Below are 21,454 nucleotides of genomic sequence, written 5' to 3'. Positions count from 1 at the left end.
TCATTTCCTCTCTCATTCACCCATACGTTCCCTCTCGTAACCTGCGCTCAGCTCACCTAGCTCTTCTTAAAGTCCCCAATTTCAAGCGCAAGAAATGGGGCGGCCTAAGGTTCTCGTTCCTGGCTCCATCTTTCTGGAACTCCCTTCCCCTGGACATAAGATCGGCCTCGCCTTACTCCCACTTTAGATCCTTTCTCAAGACCCACCTTTTCCGCTCGGCGTACAACTATATCTAACTTCTTTCTCTTTTTAGCTCCCTCTGTGCCTTTCTGCCCTCACTCTTGCCGTACCTTTGCCCCCCTCTTACCCTTCCGGCTGTTGCTTTCGTCACTCTCCCCAGTGCCAAGAAACTGTATAGTGTACGCTGCGCTTTACAAATGCTTTTTCATATCATATCATTTCATATCAAAAGACAAAAATGGAACTGGTCCAACAAATTTGGTAAACAGATTGAGAAAGCAAGGAAACATGTGAATAAATCTGTTTCTGCTTTCCTCAGAGACTATGGTATGGGTTCCATATACCACAACAACTTGTGTTACAACATGCAAGGCATCTATAGGAGAGATGGTGTACATTTTACAGATGAGGGGAATAGAGTCTTCCTCTTGAATTTTAGACTCTGCATCGGTACCTACTTGTAGGTACAAAAAACACCCACATAACACAACAGCTCTTTTCAGAGCTACCCTACCTCTAAGCACTCTAAATTATTTTTTTACTCTAATTTTTTTCACTGTTTTTTGCCCGTGGTGCGCTCAGGGTACGCGTACCGGGAAGCGTACATGGAAACGCACCCAGCGCTTACCCCGCGAAAATTTCCCCCCCAAAAAATAGTTTTTTGCCCTTCAGGTTCCTTCTAGGCCCCCCTCAGAAAACCTAGGGGGTCAGGGGTTGTCTACCCTGCCCCCTTTTAATCATTTCCCTCTTTTTTACACCTCTTGTCTCTCGATTCTACCGAGACACAAGATGGCGGACTCTCCGGACTGTTCGGAATGTTGACAGACATCCGAGAGCCAATGAACTTTCCGCTCGTGCACTTCCGTGGCGTGCCCGGTGCGCTCCCCGGTACGCGTACCGAAGCGCGCAAATTGATATATATGTGTTTTTGAAGTTGCTTTTCATAAAAACCACTGGAGCCATTTTAAACAAATATGGAAAAGGCCCTACTACGTAACAGTCCCTACCATTTTGCCAAGTTTCGTGTAATTCCGTTCAGCCATTTGGGCTGTAGCCGTGGCTAAATGTCCTATGGAAAATTGCATGGGGAAAACACATTTAAAAGTGTTGAAATTTAGAACCAATTAAAATGTTACTTTGGTTTTGAATTTGTGTGTGATGAAGTTTGATTGGTTATGTATATATCTAAAATGAGAGGAAAACACGGCCATTTTGTGATACTACTGTCTGAGGTACATTTGTGAGGAATGTTTGGTGCTCAATTTCTGGTGTTTGATTTACACAGTACTAACTCTTCTCCTACTTTCAAAATGGTGAGTTGTTAATTTGTAAGGGGAACTATGTTGTACACTTTAGGATGATTTGAAAAATGTTTTCTGTTAGTTATTTACAGTCCTTCTGTTATAATTATGGATTAAGATAGGCTTCATCACAGGCACTGCATTATATTTCTAGTTCCTGCCTGATACTATACACTGCCCAATTAATTTTAAAGAACTATATACTTGATAAAGCTAGTTTTATATTATGTATTACTAAAAACGATAAATGAAAGTGATTATTTTCTCTGCAATTTACAGATGGATCACAATAAAGAGACCGTGGAAATTTCTTTTGAATTTTCCACTACATTTATTGAAATTCTACATGTCCCAGATATTGACAACACCAATAATGAAATATTTTCACAAGGAGGAGATGACATGAATGATTTTTTGGATCAGTTTCTTGACGGCGAATTTATCGAATGTTTGGAGACCATAGAGTTACAAGAATCATCATTGCAGACTTTTCAGGAGGAGATTCCTGATGATATGATTGAAGACGAAATTCCTGATGAGGACATGTTATTAGTTCTTTTAAATTATGAAAATTCAGAAGAATAAATGTATATTTAGAAATTAAAAATTGTTTGAGACATTATTAATTTTTATTTGTAATTTATGAGGTTGTAGCGAAGTGATTCTAGTATAAAGTGAGACTTATAGTATAGAGTGCAACATTTTTATGTTACATAGTAAGTTTACTCATATTTACTTCCCTTCTCCCACTATATTATCTCCAATGTGTATTTGACATCTCTTCTTCATCTCCTGCCTCCTTTCTCTCACTGTCTGTCTCTGAACGTGAAAAGAGGGCAGGATAGAGTGCCCCTGACCCCCTAGGCCTTCTCAGGTGGTCCCACAAGGATCTGTTTCTACTTTCCTGAGAGACTATGGTATGAGTTCCATATACCACAATAACTTGCATTACAACATGCAAGGTATCTACAGAGGAGACGGTGTACATATCTCAGATGAAGGGAACAGAGTATTTCTCTTGAATTTTAGACTCTGCATCGGTACCTACTTGTACATACTTAAATCACCCACATAACACAACAGCTCTTTTTAGAGCTACCCTACCTCTAAGCACTCCAAATTCTTATTTTACACTATTTTCTTTCACTGTTTTTCCCTGTGGTACGTTCAGGGTACGCGTACCTAGAAGGGTACATGGGAACGCACCCAGCGCTTACCCCGCGAAATAAAAAAAATATATAGTTTTTTGGCCCTTCAGGGTCCTTCTAGGCCCCCCTCAGAAAAGCTAGGGGGTCTACCCTGCCCCCTTTTAATCATTTCCCCCTTTTTTTTTACACCTCTTGTGTCTCGATTCTACCGAGACACAAGTTGGCGGACTCTCCGGACTGTTTAGAATGTTGACAGACACCCGAGAGCCAATCAGCTTTCCACTCGCGCACTCCCGTGGCGCGCCGGGTACGCTCCCCGGTACGCGTACCTGTAAGCGCTTGAAGCGCGCATATAGATATATACATTTTTTTAAAGTTAATTTTCGTAAAAACCACTGGAGCAATTTTCACCAAATGTAGAAAAGGCACTTCTGCGTACCAGTCCCTACAATTTTGCAAAGTTTGTTGTAATTCCATTCAGCGGTTCGGGCTGTAGCCTTGTCTATTCGTCCTATGGAAATTAACATGGGGAAAACACGTTTTGGGACCCCCCTTTTTTCTCAGCCCCCGCATGACGAATCCTCCTAAATTTTGGAAAATTACACACAAATTCCTCCACCGGAGCCAAAGTTATTCCCAATAGAATGTTGCGGATTTCCTATGGTAGCTAGGTCCTAACTGTAACTACCTACTGGCGACCGCCAGTAGGTAATATATATATATATGTATATATATTATCCCAATCCTGACTTAGGTTTCAGAAGAACAGGCACCGACTCCGTGGGTCAAATCAAAGGCTTTTATTCACCAATACATGCGATCATTTATTTTTTTTTTTTTTCAAATCAAAGGCTTTTATTCACCAATACATGCGATCAGACGTGTTTCGGCGGACAAGTCCGCCTTGTTCACTTCATCTGCTTTACACCATGTTTCTGAGCCATATTTATAGTAGTGCATACTTGATAAGTGATGGAACAACCATGTGACATAATTAAGTATGTGACTGTGAACATTGAAGAGTTCTCTGCGCTCAAAAACATGCAAGTCATTGTGACACATCAAGCATAAATGTTTAAAACATTGTAAATACATCTTTACAATTAACGGTTAATGCTGGTGTGTATACATTGCTTGAAAATGATAACTTGTGGCTCATGGTGTGAGAAATGTAGATGTTATTGACCCAAATGACTGCTACCAGTTACATGCCGGTTTAGACATGGAAGAGTTCCTTCCACCACGTGTATAAGTTTCTAGCCGCTCAGTGGTCTGTAACCTCTTTGGTACGATCAAGACACATCGTGTATTTGGTGCATCCCTGTCAGAGCGCGTTTGATAGTGAGTATCATTCGCGCTAGTCTTTATAATTAGTATGTCATGAAGAATCATAGGGGCACGAAGTCAGCGGGTTATTGCATGAAAATAATTTGTCTATGTATGCGCGCTGCTCTTTGAAATTTGTATGGCATGAAAAGCCGTAGGGGCACGATGTGTGCGGGTTTTTGTTAAAACCGAACATGACTTATCTGTGCATCGGCAGTGAATTTAAGCCGCCGATTGTCTGTCTCAGATGAAAATGTGTAAGCCAGTGCAGATGCATGTAGTTTAAGAAGTGGCTGCTCTGTTTGGTTCGAGCTAGATTTAGGTGTCACAAATTGTTTATGTGGGACCTAAAGGTTGAATTATACGCAAGTGCATGAGTGTAAAAGGCGGTAGTCGTAGGCGTGCGTGGAGTCCTGCCCAAGTGGGCTTGGGCTCGTGTCTCGTTGGAGAGATGCCTGGATTTAACCATATTGGAAGTTTCTGAGACTGTTTGATGTAACGAGTGTCATTAGGGCGGAGCAGGCATGGTTGCTTTATGAGAAGGGGGGAACTCTGATATCGTAGTGGCTAGCGAGCATTTTTCGAGCTCATGGTTGTTTAATAATTAGTGATGTGTGTGTGTGATTTAAGGTGGAAAAATAAATGTATAAACGAAATTAAAGTGTGCACTATGTGAATTAAAAAGGATCAAGTCCTAGATGGTGAAACAAGATGTTATTCAGTAGATGGTTAGTCTCAGGATACGTGAGTAGGGATGTTTAGACAGTAGTGTGGTGTCATATCACAGATATACACTAAGTGCCTCATCCGCATTGAGCCCAAAGGGGATCTTACTGTTGAGCTCTATGATATATTTGGATTCGAGTCGTCTCAGTTTTTGTTGTCTATTCCCTCTCCTGGGGTTTGGTGCTACAATGTCCAAAACAAAATATGTGAGTTCCTCAATTTTTCCACTGTGGTGAGCATTGATATGGCGAGCCACAGGGTATGCTGGATCATTATTAGTAATTGCCCTTAGGTGTTGGAGGATCCTCACATGAGCTGGATGTATAGTGCTCCCCGCATAGATTAAATTGCAGGAGCATTTGAGCACGTACACCGCAAAGTCTGTTTTGCAAGTGTAGTGTTGTCTGATTTTGAAAGGGGATTTTCTAAAAGGGAATTTGACTGATTTAGTGTTGACCCCATGTTGGCAGGCTTTGCACTTGGTGCATTTGTAGAAACCCGGTTGGGAATGTAACCAGATTTTTTTGGTTGGAGCAGATGGTGCATAATTGACCAATTCTTGGCTCATTGAAATTGCTCTTCTGAAGGTCAACTGGGGTAGTTTGGCACAACTCTGTCCTATGACTGTGTCATTTTTGATCAGTGGCCAGTGTCTATACAGGATTTTCCTAATGTTCTTATGGTGTATATTGTATCCTGTGATCAGTCTGGGCATTGTGTTAGTGGTGGTAGTTCTGGTGTCATTTATCGCTTTGGGCTTTTTTTGAAGTAAGACCGACCTGTCTAGGCGGTCGCTCTTTAGTCTTGCTTTGTTTAGGGTGGTTGAGCTATAACCCCTTTCCTTGAGTCTGGCACAGAGGTTGTCCGTGCTAGAGTTGAGGTCTTTCTGTAAGCTACAATTTCTCTTCATCCTTATGCATTCAGCATACGGAATACTTTCTTTGAGGCTTGTGGGGTGGAAGCTTGTTGAGTGCAAGATGGTGTTCCCTGCAGTTTCTTTTCTGTGGGTGCGGGTCTGTATTTTCCCTCCCTCATGAAATACCTCTAGGTCTAAAAAAGTGATTTTTTCTTTACTGGCTGTACAAGTGAATTTTAGATTCAGGTTGTTATTGTTTATGTCACTGGAGAATCGGAGGGTGCTATCTTCAGTACCCCGCCATAGGATGAAAATGTCATCTATGTAGCGCCTGTACAAGACAATGTTGTTGGTGAATGCGTCATGGTGTTGGGTCATGAGTACTTGCTCCTCCCACCAGCCCATATGCAAATTAGCGTAGCTGGGGGCGAAGCAAGTACCCATGGCAGTGATCCAGCGCTCTCACCAAAATATTGCACAAATGACACTATTTACTACCACAAAACTTACACTACAACACTAGGCCCATAACAACAATAGAGCGCTTGAATCATGAGGCGATAAGATCTAAATATAGTTGTTTAAACCATCTGCAATAATCAAGACCAGCTTGTCATTTTAGAAAGTTTATTTTAACACATCTATAAAAACTTAGGTTTTGGTATTTTATTAAACAAGCATTAGAAAATGTCATAAAGAAAGATTTATTCAGTATTAATAAAAAGAGCATAAATCAAGAATTATTATTCATTAGCAGGAATAAGTAAAATTAAGCATTTCCCAAAATCCTAACTATATCTCTGTCTCTACCCTCATCACCTAGTAATAAAGTAATTAATAAAAACTCCTGTCCTCACGTGTAAAGTCCATCAGCATAACATCGTCCTCCAGATTTTCTCGAGCGTAAGCCAACTATGTGTTCTCTGAACCTATTCTTATACCCTAATTTAAGCTGAGCTAACTATTTTTCACATTCCAGCAGACGAATTCTAGTTCTCCATTGGCTGAGCCACCTCGTACCACAGTAAACTGTGACACCTCCTTCTTACATGCCCGGGCAAATTCACTTGTCCATTGTTCATTTAGAAGTCTTGGCAGTTCTTCCTTAGGCTGCTACATTTTGTAGCAACAGCTTCCTTTTAACCTTGAGCCAGTCAGCTCTGAACTCCCGTGGCACGTTAGCAAACGTTAGCAAATTTCTCCAAAAAGTCATCTTTTTAGCAGTTCAATCCAAAACCTTTCAAAATAAAAGCTCAGAGGCCTTTTCCATCCTTCTCAGAATTATTTTCACTTGAGCCATTTTCATCATTAGGCCTCTTTTCAAAGAGCGTCAATTTTCTGCGCCACTGTCCCTGCGCCACTTTTAAAAGGGTACTATTTTTCTGCAGCCATCTCTAAGCTTCACTTGTAAAACTATTATATAAACAAACACAAATAATAATTAATGCAAGAATTACAGTTTGTTCTGTTGCCTCCCATCATTGCTAATAATTAACCCATTAGTCTAAATTACCTAGCAGTAAAGCACAAATAAAGCAGCATTTTATATCTACCAGTCTTCATGAATCCATAAAGCCTTATGTGCACCTAGAATAGTAGAAATGACATCACATAGACAAGGGAAGCAAAATAAGCACATGCCATTATTTTAAAAACAGCTGCTATTAGTTATGACATGACAATAGACAAAATTAATTTATTATTTTCTACATACATGAGAATGCAACATAATGCACATTTATGAGCACACATGTTAACTTCCCACGTGTTCTGTAATGTAATGTAACTTTAAACTAGGTTGAATTATTATACACACAGCACAAATTGTTAGCATTATTAATTTATTTATGGAAGTGTGACTTCACGGGTTTAAACAGATTTCTGTTCTCTATCCCGCTCCATCAACTCCCTCATCTGGTGATTAACAAATCACCACACCACCACCCAATATTTTAGCAAAGATTTTATCTAAGATGAACATGATTCAATTTCACCTGTGTTAGTATTTCTAAAGACTTATCTCATCAGTTTATCTACAATTCTCATATATATATTTAAGAAACCCCTCTAGTTCTATTTCTTTCTCTTGTGTAACATACAACTAAGTTTCAAAAAAAAGTGTTGCAAAAAACTATAACTAATAAAATGTCAGTATCTTGCTTGTCATATTAACCTTAAACTTCTCCTTATTAATTTCTAAAAGAACAATAACCTAAATTAACCAAAGCAGAATTATATTTTCATTAAGCTTGCAAAGAAAAATAAAACAAAAATTTTAAAAATTTTACCTAAATTTTCTAAAAATTTCTAACACCCCCCTTTTTCAAATTTTTTTTTATTTTTTTTTTTTATACTCTTTAAACCTTCTAACAGTTTTTCTTCGACCTAATGTCACAAATTAATTTTTCAGCTGACATAATTTCTTCGACCTTGTGTCATCTAACAAGATTTCTTCAGCCTTATGCCAAAAACAGAAAACCTAAAAAATTTAACAGGTATGTACTTCAATCATTGTCACTATTCTTTTCAATCACTTTTTGACTGTGACTATTTACCTCCATTACAGGTATCACCTCTATTTTCTTTCCTGCCTTACTTTTCTTTACAGAATCTTTTTGACTTGATATCTTATCAATCTGTTTCTTTGATCTGTATCTCAATTTGAATTTTAGGCCTTCATTTTCTTCTGGCCAGTTATCACTTTTTCTTAGTAATTTCTTCTTTTGCTTGGTCACTTTACATTCTGTTCTCCAAGCTCCTTTTCTGAATTTTCTTATTTGAGAATCTTCATCACTCTCATCAGTTTCAGTGTCAGAAATTTCAACTTCAGACTCAGGTACTTCTTTACTTGGCAGCTTCACTCCGTTAGGAACGTCATCTTTGTAGCTGGTACTTGGCAATTCATTTTCTTCTTCAATTACCTTCAACTTCCCAGTTTCAGAATTCCTGTTCCTGCTTTCAGAGCTACTTTTCTGCTTTTCAATACTCTCCTGGTCTTGAATCACAATCTGATCACATTCTTCTTCTGCTTCTTTTTCTGGCAGATCTCCATCATTTTCTGAGTCTTCAGTCACAACTTTCAAGTCTTCTTCAATCAAGGCTTGTTTTCTCTTCATATTCTCCAGATGTCGACCAACTTGTCGATCTTCAAGATCTGGATTCTCTTCAGGCTCTTCTTCAGAATCTGAATCATCAATTGTGACACTATTCTCATCAGGATTTTCAGGTGTAGATACACGAAAAGTATGGCCAGTGTCAATCCACCTCTTCAGTCTTTTGCACTTCTCTGCATTTGTCGTGACAAGACTGATTGGCCTCCTTTTCTGCCACCTTGGCACTAGAGAATTTCTTTTTAGACTAACCTTTTTCCTGATTCTTTTTCCTGGTAACAAATCAAGTGCTTGCTCTTTTTCTCTTGTTTGTACTTCAGTTTCATCTTCATCAGACACAGAGATCATTTCATCTGATAAATTCCTGCAGTTCTCCAAATTGATGCTATCATTGATAGTCATCATTCTTTTCTCTGGTATGAATGTCTGTCTCATGACCTTGTCCATCATAATCTCACGTGGACTGAAATCTGTCTTTTTATCAATAGTACTTCTCAGAAACATCAAAACAAGTGGAAGGACATCTGTCCATTTTGTACCTGCAGCTAGGCACATTTTTGCATCTCTGACTTTTATAGTAACATTCTCATGCTCCTCAACATCTGAAATTTCTAGTTTATCTGCACAATGGAGCAATCTGTTTTCAATATGTCTTCTGTTATCTGATAACTTTGCAACAGTAATTTCATCATCATGTCGTATCTGAAATTTTTCAACCCATTTTGAAAACAAACAGTAAATCACAATAATGTAGCACAGTTTGTAATGCAGTGACATCTCACAAAAATCCATTTGTAATCTAGTCAATGAACCACTCTCCTGTAATTCCGTTCCCAATCTCACAATTGTTTTCTTGATTGTGTTCACTTGTTGACATGTCAGACACCTCTGGTAAAGGAATTCCACAAATCTATGGTACATTCTGTCCATGTCAGTAATCATGCTATTTGGTAAAACTACTCCACCATCTTTGTGTGACAAAATCTCATCCTCATCTCGCTGTCTAAAATCTGTTCTCAACCATGTGTTTCTCAACCATGTGTTTTTCTCCTCATGAGTTGCTTCATCTTGTAAGTCTTTGACTACCTGCCATGTTTTAACTACAGATGTTAGTATTAGTGAATTCAAAGCATGTTCATCATTCATTTTGTATGCTGCACATATCACGACAGCAAACCTTTCTGCCAATTGAATGTTATCAATCAATCTTTTAATTAAATTTGCATTTCTGAAAAGTGAACCTACAGAAGTCAATGTTTCAATCTGTTGATCAATTGTTTCCTTTACCTTGATGTCTTCACTCAAAAGACCATCATTTTCATTCCAATATTCTGGAAGTGCATTTAATCCTTTTGGACTGTTTTCCTGTTCTTTATTTAATCCTGTATCTGTTTTGTCTGACTGTTCATTAACAAAATTTTGTAATGGCAATGAAGCCATGTCATTCTGCTGAACCATTACCTGTCGCTGTATTTGTAACTGTTCATTCAGCTCATTTATCTCAATCTCCTTTTCTGTTGAACATAATTTTGACTCATCAGACTGTATCAATTTAATCAGATCAGTATCAGACTTCTCACTTACCAGAACTGAAGTCATCTCTGTTTCTTGCTGAGCTGTAGTCCCTACTAATTCAATCTCAAGTACAATAGAATAAACCTTTTCAGTTAATGGGACCTTTAAAACTGCGGAATTAATTTCATCTTTTCTAAGTACAGGCACTATCTCTGTTTCCATATATTTCATGGACTCCTTTAAATTATTTGTTGAATTTAAATAACCAGGAATATTAATTCCAGAAGTACTAGGTCTTTCATCATGCTTCTCTGTCACGTCATTTTTAGAAGAAGTCTGAACTGGAACTCTTTTAATCTGATCTTGGACTTTTGGCGTTACATCAATTTGTTCTAGCGTTTTTCTTGGATTTCTGTTCAGATTCATATTTACAACATCAATTTTACACTGATCAACATTTTCTACTCTGACACCTTTATTATTTAATTTCGCTAATTTGGGAATCTTTAATTTATTCTCGCATTTGGTTACAACCCTTTTCATTTTCTTATATAAGGAAGACATTTTCTTTAATTAATTTGGTAAAAGTACTCTTTTAATTTGCCTTGCAGCGTTTGCTGATCAATTAATTAATTAATTTAACAAGGTCAGGTGAAGTAAAACTTTATAACCTGAACAATTTAATATAACTCCTAATTTACCGGTATCACTAATTTTAATTTACCTGTAAAGAAAAATATAAATTTGCAAAAACAGTAGCAATGTAATATATTTATTTATAATAATAATACTAACATATAATCACATGTGTTTAAAATGTACTTAATTTTCACTTACACACCTTCTGCAACATATACCTGTGGAAAAAGAAAACCTAACTAGTTTTGCCTTAATTTACATATAATTATTCTACTGTAAAATTCTTTTGACCCCTTTAACAAAAATTTTAGCTAAAATCTGCTTTCTTCTAACCCACACATCCCTTTTAAACCCCATAAATTACTAATTCCAATTATGTCACAACACTTTCTGGCTGCTGCAAAACAAGTCAACTGTAACAAGCACTTTTAAAAGAAAAGAAACCATGCGATCTATATTTTTTTTAATTATAGAACAGAAATTTTCAGCAAAAGCTTTCCTTCACGCTCTCTGCACACAATATTAGTGGCACAGCATGAATTTCAGCACAAGCCTCTCTCCACACTTTGCTGATTGCAATGTTTTACTTAGGTCTTTGCAGTGATAAAATCACTTTCAACTGTCAACTACCAACTAAAGCCTATCAATTTCAGCAAAGCGTGAAAGGAGCAATGAAAAAAAGCACAGTTATTTATTATCCACTGTAAAAGCTGGGGTCAGAGAGTGTGAGAAAGAACATTGTGCACATGTGCTTTACTGACAGGGCATCTGTAACACCTGTTTAATTGAACCAAATACTGCCCTGTTCCCACACTGATGTGCAACTATGAGAGGACTGCAGAAAGGAAAGTAAAATGCACTAGAATGTGTCCTTTAAATTTATGCTTAATATTGCACATTCACTTGTAAAAATAACTGTAGATACCAGGCATAAATGACAGACAAGGTCTGTACTGACAAATATAAGATAGTGCTATAGTTAAAAGTAATCAAACAACACACATCAACCATTTGCAGCCCCTCAGCCAATCACAACACGGCGCTCAAGCCAATCAGAACGTGGCTTTCGCGAGCTCAGCCAATTACAGCTCGCCTTTGCTGTGACACACACTGTCACTGCAGTCTCTCTCCTTGCGCTTTCGCGCTCAAAATCAACGCTTCAGCTGGCACTTGTTAGCTGTGTAACACAGCTACAAATCAATCGTAAATGTTTCGAGGTGCCAACCCACCTCGGCCAACCACAGCGCTGTTTACATCACCACAGCCAATTACAGCGTGGCGGCGCATTAGCCAATCACAGCACAGCGGCAGAAATTACTCCAGCCAATCAAAACGCGGCTTCAACAACACTCGTCCAAGCTTCAGCGCGTCTGTTACTGTGGCCGTATACCGCTGCTGCTACAGTCTCATTCGCCTTGCGCTCAAGCCTTTCTGTTAGGAAATATAATTTAACACGGTGCACAATCTAAGAACGTTTATAAAATTTATAGGCAATAATGATATTTTTTTAATTAACCCGAGCGCCACTATTCTAAACAAAGAACCTAATTACAATGCAGCTCAGTTCTGATGCTGCGCGTCACCAGCCAATGGGTGCATAGGCTTTCAGTGACGCTACGTGTCAATAGCCAATCGGTGCACAACCTCTTAAGGCTGCACCGGGAACTAGGGGTGTGTGCTTCACCATCCAATGGGTGTACGATTTTGTTATGACACGACGGGATCTCCTCCAATGGGAGCGCGGCGGCTGACGAAGACAGTCGCTACAGATGACAGCTCTCCCACTCGCTATTTAACAGCCCTCTCTCCTTTACAAATTGCTCGGGACACAATTTAATTTAATAGCCAGTGGTGCTATTTCAACATGAAAAACAAAATAATCTAGCAAATTAATTTAAACATAAAAACGAGCAGTAATGCTGTAGATGAAGCGGACTGGTGCGGTCTAAAAGAAAACAAAACCTAACACTTGACAGGCACTTTGTCAAAAAGATAAGGGGCTCAAGTTTAATAAAAGATTACTTTCCAATACAGCGCAATTTGTGCCAGACACTCCAAAGCATGTATAATCAATTGGGAGAGCCTCGCCCAATCAGAGCGGGGCTCACGGAGCCTCAACCAATAAGGTCGCGGCCCTTATATGACGCTGCGCGTTAATAGCCAATGGGTGCGCGGCCTTGCGATGACGCGACGGGCCGTTTTAGCCAATTACAGCGCGGCGGCTGACGTAGGGAGCCGCTGCAGCTGTCAGCTCTCCCCCTCGCTCCTCACACGGCGAACCGCCCCTCCCTCAAAAATTTTTATGAAATTATAATGGCACGATTTTAGAAAAGGAAAACTATATCGGGGACATTAAAAGTATATAATTAATGTATAGTGACAACGCGCCTCAGTAAAATTTAGTGTTGTTTACACTACTTCAATTAATTCCAACGTGGCTTTGCTGTCTTTCACCGAACGCCCCAGCTAATGAGAGCGTGGCTATTCCATAATACACTGGAACTTTCAGCCTAACAGAGCGCAGTTATTACGATCGTAGACTGCTGTTGTTGTTTTAGGCTTTCTCTACTTGTTCTCATTCCTAATTTGGCTCTTCTCTAACAAAGTCATTAAAACGAAGGAAAGAATCAATTCGGGCACAATTTTAAAACGGGAATAATTATTTAGCTATGATACTGGCATTATTTACTCGTGTATTTGTTTTCAATTTACACTTCTAAAAACGGGGACACTTCAATTTATAAGCAATTTAGATAATTGTGGTGGTACACATCAACTAAATGCACGACCACCTAAATCAATATAATACTCTCACTGGTTTGTAGTGAGGCTTTTGGCTTTTAACCAATCAGAGCCTAGCTTTATTATGACGCTCCGGACGCCTTACCCAATCAGAGCGCGGCCACTCTGACGTAGGGAGCTGCTGCAGCTGCAGGCTCTCTCCCCACACGTTCTCACTCCTAAAACAGCCCCTCCCTTACAATTTTCGATCGGGGCACTTTTTAATGTTTTTAAACTACGGAGAACAGATTATTACTATATTTAAAGTGTGGAATGTTTATAAGGTGTTTATAAAATTAATACTGATCACTTTTTACTTACTTTAAAATGTTTAACGACGTGGAATACCTTAATTATAGCCTAATTAACACAGAACATTCTAAAATGCTCCTGAATGTTTTAAAATAGCACAGTTCACCGTATTATACTTTTTAACTATGCTGAATACTTTTGAATTCAATTTTATTAGCGTGCAGAGCTTTTAAATGTATTTAAACACTGCACATCATCATAAAAGTCTTAGAATGGTACAGACTTTACCTAGAACATTCCTAAGTACCTTAGAATTACTTTTGGTACTATTTAGTAAATATATAAAACGAAACACATCTGTCTGCTTCTCTAATTAGGATAGTTTACATACATTCAAGTATCCACACTTCGGAATAGTCGGCGCTATTCACACTAAGGATAATTTCCATTTGCCAGTAGAGCAACTCTTACCCTACCCTTCTAACACGTAAGAATATGAACTCATTTTCCTCTGAACGCACCGCGAAGTGACAGTATCTAAGAGTTCCACTTGAACATACCTTACAAAACAATCACGCACTTTCACACTGAAAATTCCCTAACTTCAGTCACACATGAAATCCGTACAGGACTCTCACCTGTTTATAGAAATCATGCACCGTTAGCAAAATAACACCGTTATCCGTACAGGGCTCTCACCTGTTTATAGATATAAAACATGTACCCGTACAGGACTCTCACCTGTTTATAGATAATCATGCACCGACATTACCCTGCCCTTCACTCAAGCTTGAATATAACTAATACTCTTATCACAGTGAGTTTTATGGAAGGCGCTTTGTCCCTATTCTCATGCTGCTCTAATTTCTTAGAAAACCCTCACTATTACAAGATTCACACCTAGCCCTAAAACTGTGTTGCACGGCGACAACACTGTATTGCACGGCGACAATACTTCTGGTACACGGTGATACCAACAGTGATACTCGGCGATATCACAGAAACAGATCAGATATTCTGCATGACTACCTTCTCATCACACAGTTTTTGTACCGGTACACACATAGCACAAAATAAAACAAACTCAACATGTGTTAAAACTTAATCCTATGAATTTACCAACATATATGTATCATGCATGTAACATGTATGTCAAAAACAACATATATAAACCGTCCGATGGCTACCAGAAATTGATCCAGCGCTCTCACCAAAATATTGCACAAATGACACTATTTACTACCACAAAACTTACACTACAACACTAGGCCCATAACAACAATAGAGCGCTTGAATCATGAGGCGATAAGATCTAAATATAGTTGTTTAAACCATCTGCAATAATCAAGACCAGCTTGTCATTTTAGAAAGTTTATTTTAACACATCTATAAAAACTTAGGTTTTGGTATTTTATTAAACAAGCATTAGAAAATGTCATAAAGAAAGATTTATTCAGTATTAATAAAAAGAGCATAAATCAAGAATTATTATTCATTAGCAGGAATAAGTAAAATTAAGCATTTCCCAAAATCCTAACTATATCTCTGTCTCTACCCTCATCACCTAGTAATAAAGTAATTAATAAAAACTCCTGTCCTCACGTGTAAAGTCCATCAGCATAACATCGTCCTCCAGATTTTCTCGAGCGTAAGCCAACTATGTGTTCTCTGAACCTATTCTTATACCCTAATTTAAGCTGAGCTAACTATTTTTCACATTCCAGCAGACGAATTCTAGTTCTCCATTGGCTGAGCCACCTCGTACCACAGTAAACTGTGACACCTCCTTCTTACATGCCCGGGCAAATTCACTTGTCCATTGTTCATTTAGAAGTCTTGGCAGTTCTTCCTTAGGCTGCTACATTTTGTAGCAACAGCTTCCTTTTAACCTTGAGCCAGTCAGCTCTGAACTCCCGTGGCACGTTAGCAAACGTTAGCAAATTTCTCCAAAAAGTCATCTTTTTAGCAGTTCAATCCAAAACCTTTCAAAATAAAAGCTCAGAGGCCTTTTCCATCCTTCTCAGAATTATTTTCACTTGAGCCATTTTCATCATTAGGCCTCTTTTCAAAGAGCGTCAATTTTCTGCGCCACTGTCCCTGCGCCACTTTTAAAAGGGTACTATTTTTCTGCAGCCATCTCTAAGCTTCACTTGTAAAACTATTATATAAACAAACACAAATAATAATTAATGCAAGAATTACAGTTTGTTCTGTTGCCTCCCATCATTGCTAATAATTAACCCATTAGTCTAAATTACCTAGCAGTAAAGCACAAATAAAGCAGCATTTTATATCTACCAGTCTTCATGAATCCATAAAGCCTTATGTGCACCTAGAATAGTAGAAATGACATCACATAGACAAGGGAAGCAAAATAAGCACATGCCATTATTTTAAAAACAGCTGCTATTAGTTATGACATGACAATAGACAAAATTAATTTATTATTTTCTACATACATGAGAATGCAACATAATGCACATTTATGAGCACACATGTTAACTTCCCACGTGTTCTGTAATGTAATGTAACTTTAAACTAGGTTGAATTATTATACACACAGCACAAATTGTTAGCATTATTAATTTATTTATGGAAGTGTGACTTCACGGGTTTAAACAGATTTCTGTTCTCTATCCCGCTCCATCAGCAGTCCCCTGTGTTTGCTTGTACAGGAGCTTGTTGTATGTGAAGGTGTTATTCTCCAGGCACCATTCTGCCATGTGTAACAGCATCTGCGTGTGTTGGTACAAGGTTATATTTCTGTTACCAAGGAAGTGTTGCATTGCCCTTAAACCATCTCTATGTCTAATGCTCGTATACAAGCTCTGGACATCTAAGGTCACAAAACTGAGATCTTGTTCCCAAGCAAAATCATTTATACAATTCGAAAAAATCCCCAGTATCTTGAAGGTAAGCTGGCAAAGTTCTCACTATTGGTTGCAGGAAATAGTCAATATATTTACTAGTGTTCTCAAAGAAACTCCCTATAGCAGAGATTATAGGCCTTCCTGGTGGACAGTTCGGGTTTTTATGAATTTTGGGGATGAGGTACATTTGGGGAGTAATTGGATAGTCATTTTTCAGGAATTCCAGTTTCTGTTTTGAGAGAAGTCCCTTCCCTCTCCAGCCGTACAGACTGGTATGGTATCTCTCCTTGATGTTGTAAATATTTGTGCTGCTGGTTCTCATATAGCATTCTCTGTCTTGTAATTGGAGCATGGCCTCTTTATCGTACATCTCAAATAGCCATAGCAATATATTGCCTCCTTTGTCCGCGTTACGTATTAAAATGTCGGGTCTTTGTTTCAGCTTTTCCATTATTGTGTCATATTTCTTCCTTTGGTTATTGATATTCTTGTTGAAATCATTGCTGCTTGAAAGAGCTAATTCCTTAAGGTCATTGATTATTTTGTCTGCAAAGATGTCAATATTGTCTCTGGGCATAGGAGGATAGAACATGGATTTGGGTTTGAACGGACTTTTCTCCGTGGCGCAAATTTGAATGTTAGACATTGCTCCTATTTGGGTGTGTGTTAGAATGCCATCTTCCAAGTTCAATTCCAGTTCTGTAATGTCCTTCAAGGCATCAAAATCTGACACACTCATAGGGTGTGGGATTGTAGTTGGTTCTGTTGTGGGCATACTTTCATTATTTTTTTCTTTTTGTGAAGAAAAGTATTTTTGTAATTTTAGTTTGCGTGTAAACTGATAAAGATCAACTCTTGTTTCGGCGTAATTAAAATTAGTCTCTTTGCAAAAGGAAAGTCCCAGAGTTAAAGTTTTTATTTCATCACTTGTTAGCTCCATGGATGAAAGATTTATAACTGTGTTGATGGTTGTTGTGTCTGTGTTCATCATCTTCTGTTGCGTCTGTATGTGGTTTTTGTTCTTTGGGCCATGTCTGCCACAGCGTCTGTTTTTCTCCTTCTGCTGGTCGATTGGTTTGGATGGTAGTACTTTGATCTCCTCTTCGTGTTCTCGGTCTTAGGCTCATTAGACGTTCCATCCGTAAAAAAGCGAACTCATCAATTGGTGTTGGGACAGTCTTTTTTGTGTTAGCGTTGTTTCCTAATTCTGGGTCTGACTCCGCTCCTGAGCTTACTTCAGATTCGCTCAGTACTTGAGGGCAGGGAAGGATTCCGCCTGTGGCGGAGAGTTGCTTTCTTCGTATGTTTTCAAATTTCCTTGCAAAAGTGTAAATTCTGCCTTGCAGGTAGTCATTTCTGTCCCTTTTGGAATTTTTCTGCTTTCCTGATCTTGATGGTGTATATGTATATATATATATATATTTACAAAGAGAAAGAACAGTCTAGTGACAACAAGATGAGATTCATTACTACATACCATAACCAGGCATGGGAGGTACGTAGGAGTTTGAGAAAGTTCTGGGAGGTTCTTAGAACTGATGAAGATTTGAAAGAGAATTTGTCTGATCAGCCATCTATAACATTTAGACGTAACAAATCACTTAAGGATATACTTATGACAAGTGAGATTAGAGAAACTAAGAAAAGAAATCCAGTACAAGGATTCTTTACATGCTCCAAATGTAAAGCCTGTCGTTACAGCCAGAACTGCAAAACAATGAAACTGAATAAAGATCTTTCTGCATTTAAAATATTGAAACACCTATCCTGTGATACAGAATTTGCTGTTTATGCCCTGAGGTGCCCATGTGACCTGTTTTATATAGGTAGCACCATCAAAAAAGCTAAATTGCGCATCTTAGAACATCTGCGGGCTATTACCAAAAATGACAAGCAATACCCGGTTGCTCGACACTTTTTTGAAAAACACAACCAAAACCCAAACCTACTTAAATTCTGTGTGCTTGACACAATACCCCTGAGAGAGAGAGGAGGGAATCGCACACTAGAATTAAGGAAACTGGAGTCAAAGATAATTATAAAATACAACACCGTGATTCCTTATGGTCTGAATGTGGATAATGAGATTTCTATACACCTAAGATGAATCATGTTCTGTATCCTTACCTCCTCCTTACTGTATATCTTTTGATTTTAAAGTCTTAGTTTTGTATTCTATTTGACACTCAGGGTTTGGACAAGCTTTTAAAGTCAGTTTTCCGTTTGTTCTTTTGCAGACAAAAGACGTAACTTCCAAAGATGTTTGCCATGAGGCTGGGAACACTTGCTCACTAGAGCTACATCACAGAGAGACTATAATTGAAAGCCCAATTGATATAATTTTGAACTATGTTACCAATGTGTTATTATTTTTTTGATGACTTTCAGGGGTTATCAATAGAGGTAACAGAATTAGCCCACTTGGGCAATAGGATTGTGAAATATCATGGTTAATCAAGGGCTGTAATGTATTTCAGGCCAACTTGGAAAATAATTATGTTTACACTGCATGAACAAAAAAACGGAAGTATTTTTACTATGTTTATGATTTTCGAACCTTGTACCTTTAAATGTGTGAATTGCACTTTATTCAATCACCCTTGACAAAGCAGTGAGGTAACTGCGAAATGCGTCGGGTCTGCCCGAAAGCCGAAATAAAGACCGTTTATGAAAACGTGGCCACGGCACCAGTGGATTTATTTTTCCTAAAAACTGGGTTAAGTTGGAATTTATGGGAGTGGCGTTCCCTGCCGTGTTGCCCGCCGTGACTGTGGCTTGGATTTCTGCCAAAAACTATGTTGTGATGTATATATATACATATATATTTTTCCTACTGGCGGTCGCCAGTAGGTAGTTATAGTTAGGATCTATTATCCATAGGAAATCCGCAACATTCTATTTGGAATAAATTTGGGGCCGGTCGACGAATCTTAGCAAAATTTTCAAAACTTATGGCCCGCTCCTATTCTGAAAGTCTCGGGGTGATTCGTCAAGTGGAGGCCAAGAAAAAAGGGGGGTCCCAAAACATGTTTCCCACATGCAATTTTCCATAGAAACCTTTAATCGCAGCTACAGCCCGAACTGCTCAACGGAATTACACCAAATTTGGCAAAAGTCCTTGGTTCACACTCTGGCCTTTTGGTTAAATGGTGTAAATCTGTTCAGTAGTTTTTTAGATATTAAAGGAAAAAAATACATATATATCTGGGCGGAGCCTAATGACACATCTCATCCTGAGATCTGATTGGCTGTTAGCAGTTCATCCAAGAAGTGTTGGCAGCCATCTTGGGACCAATATACATGATAGAACCTCATTAAAAAGCATTGCAGTTAATATAAGGTTTTAAGACTTTAGCTACATTATACATCATTTGTTGATGGTACCATACTCATTTTAGGAATTGTGGTGTGTTCTAAGGTGATTTTACCATGTGAAAAAGCCTTCTGCTGGGAAATCATGAATCATGTTTGAGAGAAAACTATTTTCTCATGCTTTTCCCACAGAGGTTTGGAAGGTGATCTATAAGCTAAACTGAGAGCATATTCTCTGTAAATTCACATTATCTCTCTCAGTCATGTGAGAATGAAGTCTGACATTCTCAGTAAAACATGTACATCCAACAAGGGCAGAGACTGTCAGCTGATTCCTTTGTGTTCTACTGCAGCTTCCCAGAGTGTTCTAAAGAACAACTAGAGTGCTAACAGTCTTACTTATGACAAAAGTATAGCGCACCTGCAGCCATCTTGATTGGAATAAAGTGGTAACTCTTAAAACATTTAATTTAAAAAGAAACAAAATGAAGTGGTTCATTTTGCCATATAAAGTATGATTAGTGTTGCAGAAAGAAAAATTAGGGCACATGTTGAGTGACTTCTCAAATCCTCTTCTATTTCATAAAAAAAATTCTGACATGCAGACTGACACATGTACTTTCAATACCAGCAGCAGACTTCCCATGTGAGCAGTAGCTTTACTACAGTGATCTAATGAGCAACTAGAGTGCTAATATTAAGAATGTATGGCATATGTGTGACACATCTGAATGCCTTCTTGATGGAACCAAAGTAAAACACTGAAAGTATTTCCTACTGAGGAGACTGTAGTAAATGAGGAAATTAGGAAACTACATAACAAAAAGTCTCCCAAGATGGCCGCTAGAGACAAAAGAGCACAAATTTAGAACAAATATCACCCAGATGTAGCCCAAGAATAGCCAATGACAGAATGTCCCAGAATGTTCTAAAGAACAAATAGAGCGCTAACAGTCTTACTTATGACAAAAGTATGGAACACCTGAAGCCATCTTGATTGGAATAAAGTGGTAACACTTAAAACATTTAACTGGCAAAGGAACAAAATGATGGCCTTCATTTTCCCATAGAAATTATGATTAGAGCTGCAGAAAGAAAAATTAGGGCACATTTTAACTTCTCAAATCCTCTTCTACGTCGTTAAAAAATTCGAACATGCAGACTGAAACATGCACTTTGAATACCAGCAGCAGACTTCCCTGGTGTGCAGTAGCTTTACTACAGTGATCTAATGAATAACTAGAGTGCTAACATTCAGAATTTATGGCAAATGTGTGACATATCTGAATGCCCTCTTGATGGATCCAAAGTAAACAAGCATTACAAATGCAATAAGTCTCGCGCTCGTTTAAGTTAAAGCAATTCTGTTTGTAATTAGGTGGCTTTTTAGCTTTGCTTTTATTAGTGTTTTTCAAACTTTCATGTACATAACATGCAT

Source organism: Lissotriton helveticus, chromosome 5_1, assembly GCF_964261635.1.
Source record: "Lissotriton helveticus chromosome 5_1, aLisHel1.1, whole genome shotgun sequence".
NCBI lineage: Eukaryota > Metazoa > Chordata > Amphibia > Caudata > Salamandridae > Lissotriton > Lissotriton helveticus.
Note: the sequence above shows the minus strand (reverse complement) of the source record.